Source organism: Chiloscyllium punctatum, chromosome 30 (genome assembly GCF_047496795.1).
Source record: "Chiloscyllium punctatum isolate Juve2018m chromosome 30, sChiPun1.3, whole genome shotgun sequence".
NCBI lineage: Eukaryota > Metazoa > Chordata > Chondrichthyes > Orectolobiformes > Hemiscylliidae > Chiloscyllium > Chiloscyllium punctatum.
The window spans coordinates 26,266,439-26,270,774 of NC_092768.1; positions in this window are offsets into that span (position 1 = coordinate 26,266,439).

Sequence of the window (4,336 nt, forward strand, 5' to 3'; positions counted from 1 at the left end):
TTCTATTAATTCTGTCTGCTCTGTGAGAAAATAAGATCCAGTTATAATCTGTACAGTATAAAGCTTATATTTTTAAATTCACCAGATGTGCATTAAAACATAATTTAAACATCACTACCTAGACCAGCATCCATAGTTGCCCCAAAGGGCACATTGCTGTGGGTCTGCAGTTAGATGTATACAGGGGAGTACCAGACTGACAAATTTCCTTTCTTAAAAAATATGAACGAACTTGATTTTTTTTACAATACCTATGATTTGGAGGAGCCGATGTTAGGCTGGGGTGGGCAAAGTTAAAAATCACACAACACCAGGTTATAGTCCAACAGGTATATTTGGAAGCACTAGCTTTCGGAATGCTGCTCCTTCATCAGGTAGCTGTGGAGAAGGACATAACCCACAGACTTTATCGCAAAGGATAACAGTGTCATACAACTGAAATTATATAGAGTCAGAGTCATAGAGATGCACAGCACAGGAACAGTCCCCTCTGTCCAACTCGTCCATGCCAACCAGTATCCCAATCTAATCTAGTCCCACTTGACAGCACTTGGCCCATATCCTTTTAAACCCTTCATATTCATATACCCATCCAGATGCCTTTTAAATGTTGCAGTTGTACTGCCCTCCTCAGAGAATTAACCTTGCCCTTCATGATTTTATAAACCTCTATAAGGTCACCCCTCAGCCTCCAATGCTTCAGGGAAAACAGCCCCAGCCTATTCAATCTCTCCCTATAGCTCATCTTCCAACCCTGGCAGCATCCTTGTAAATTTTCTCTGAACCTTTTCAAGTTTCACAACATCCTTCCGATAGGAAAGAAACCAGAATTGCATGCAACATTCCAAAAGTGCGTCCTAAATGTGTAAGGTTAGAGTCTGTCTAATATGTTATTTCCAAAGTTGAATTTATAAAAGATTATATGGATTGACTGCCTGCATTGTGGGCGGCACAGTGGTTAGCACTGTTGCCTCACAGCACCAGAGACCCGCCTCAGGCGACTGACTGTGTGGAGTTTGCACATTCTCCCTGTGTCTGCATGGGTTTTCTCCGGGTGCTTAGGTTTCCTCCCACAGTCCAAAAAATGTGCAGGTTAGGTGAATTGGCTGTGCTAAATTGCCCGTAGTGTTAGGTGAAGGGGTAAATGTAGAGGAATGGGTCTGGGTGGGCTGCATTTCGGTGGGTCGGTGTGGACTTGTTGGGCTGAAGGGCCTGTTTCCACACTGCAAGCAATCCAATCTAAAATCAAATCATCCCTCAGCCTCCGCTGTTCCAAGAAAAGCAAACAGAGCCTATCTTGGCATAACTGAGACTTTTCATCCTGGGCAATATCCTGATAAATCTGTCTTGACACTCTCCAGTGCAATCACAACTTTCTGTTCGTATGACAACCAGAACTGAACATAGTATTCAATCTGTGGACTGGTCAATGTTTTATAAAGTTGCAATCAATCTTGCTTGGACTTACATTCCATACTCCAGCTAATGAAGGCAAGTCTTCCACACCTCCCTATCTATCTGTGCTGAAACGTTCAGGCATCTATGGACTTGGACATCAAGATGCCTTTGTTACTTTGTACTCCAGAGGATCCTATTCTTCATTGTGTTTGTCCTTCCCTTAGTGGGCCTCCCAAAATGCATCACTTCACACTTATCAAGATTAAATTCCATCCATTATTGCTTTGCCCAATTTATCAGCTGATCAATATCAGACTGTAACCTGAGGCAATCCTCCTCATTTTCATGTCAATTGCAAAATTACTAATTATTCCTTCTACATTCATATCTAAATTGTTGATGTAAATGGCAAATAGCAAGGGTCTCAGCATTGGATTGGGGTGGATAAAGTTAAAATCACACAACACCAAGTTACAATCCAACAGGTTTATTTGGAAGTACTTCCAGACAAACCTGCTGCGCTATAACTTGGTGTTGTGTGATTTTTACCTTTCTCCACATATTGTTCATACTCCTTCCAGCCCCACTCTTCTTTCCACATAAATACCAACCTTTCTTTAACTACAATCAGTGCTGTAGAAGAGTCGCTGCACCCAACTTTCCACTTTCAAAAATAACCCTCCACTATCATTCTTTGTCTGCTATTTGTAAGCCAAATTTGGATCCAGTTTGCCAACTTGCCTTGGAACCCATGGGCTGTTACCTTTTGGACCAGCCTTCCATGCAGAACCTTCTCAAAGGCCTTACTGAAGTGTACGTCAACCGCATCAACTGCATTATTCACAAGTGCCCAGTCTGAAAAATAACCCTCTATCGCCACCTTCTGTCTCCTACTGTTAAGCCAACTTTGCATCCACATGACTAGTTTTCTGTGGATCCCATGGGATCTTACCATACAAACCAGTCTACCATATGGATCCTTGTTGAAGAGCTTGTTAAAGTCTATGTAGACAACATCTATGCTTTTCCTTCATCTGTCTTCTTGGTCACCTCTTCAAAAAACTCAATAAAATTAGTGAGACACAATTTCCTACACACAGTCATTCTGACTATCCCTAATCATTCCTTGTCTTTCCAAATGCATCGAGGCCTTGTTTCTCAGAATCCCCTCCAACAACTTAACCTCCACTGACACCAGGCTCACCAGTCTGTAGTTCCCTGGCTTTTCCTTGAAGCCTTTTTAAAATATCGGCACAATTAGCCACCCTCCAGTCTTCCAGCACCGACTGTCGATGATACAAACATCTCTGCTAGAGTCCCTGCAATTTCTTCCCTAGCTTTTCACAATGGCCTTGGGTACAGCTGATCAAGGTCTGTGGATTCATCTACCTTTATGCTTTTGTAATGTGGACTGCTTTCAAGACATCAATATTAACTTCCCAGAGTCCTTAGCTTCCACGTCTTTAGCCACAGTAAATACTGACATGAAATATTCATTTAGGATCTCATCCATCTCCTGTGGTTTCACACATCGAGTCATAGAGATGTACAGCACAGAAACAGACCCTTCGGTCTAACTCGCCCATGCCGACGAGATATCCCAACTTAATCTAGTCCCATTTGCCAGCATCCAGCCCATATCCATCCAAACCCTTCCTATTCATGTATCCATCCAGATGCCTTTTAAATGTTGCAATAATACCATCCTCCACCACTTCCTCTGGCAGCTAATCCTATACATGTCCCACCCACTGCGTGAAAAAGTTGTCCTTTGGGTCCCTTTTATATCTTCCCCTCTCACCCTAAACCTATGGCTTCTAGTTCTGGACTCTCCCACTCCAGGGAAAAAAACTTTATCTATTTATTCTGTCCACGCCTGTCAAAATGTTATAAACCTCTATGAGGTCACCCCTCAGCCTTCAACGCTCCACGGAAAACAGCCCCAGCCTATTGAGTGTGTCCTTATAGCTCAAATCCTCCAACCCTGCAACATCCTTGCAAATCCTTTCTGAACCCTTTCAAATTTCACAACATTCTTCTGATAATGGCGGAGACCAGAATTGCACGCAATATTCAAAAAATGGCCTAACCAATGCCCTGTACAGCCACAGCATGACCTCCCAACTCCTATACTCAATGGTCTGACCAATACAGGAAAGCATACCAAACGCTGTCTTCATGATCCTGTCTACCTGCGACTCTACTTTCAAGGAACTATGAACCTGCATTCCAAGGTCTCTTTATTCAGCAACACTCTCTAGGACTTTACCATTAAGTGTATAAGTCCTGCTAAGATTTGCTTTCCTTAAATGCAGCACCTCGCATTTATCTAAAGCTGCCTTCATTGATCTTCAATGATCCCGATGCTCTACCTCATTATTCTTTTGCCCTGAGTATACCGTAGAAAGCAGTAGGAGTCTAGAATGCCCTGTCAAGGAAGGTAGTGGAGGCCAGAAACCTTACAACCTTGAAAAAGTATTTGGATGAGTACTTGAAATATCACAACATTCAAGAACATGGGAATACTGCAGGAAATTGGGATTAGCAAGCCTTCAGTGGTAGTTATGTTGGTCCAGAGCAGATGGGCCAAAGGGACTTTTCTGCACTGTATGACTCTATATGCCTCTTCCTTTTCTTGAATGGGGCCTTTTCCAAGAGGAGGTTGAGTTTTGCTCCTTCTCAAGTTGGGCCACCTCCATATTGATTGAGAAAGCTTTCTTGAACACGCTTAACAAATTCCTCCACATCCAAGCCCTGATCAACTATGGCAACCCTGGTCCATGGGAAGTTAAAAGTTCCTACCATTACAATCTTATTTTACAGCTATCTGTGATCTCCCTATTAAGACAGACCAGAAGAGCAGAGATTTTTACAACAATGATTCCACAAACATTGGAAACCATGGGATAAATAATAACAATGGCTCCAGTAACTTCAT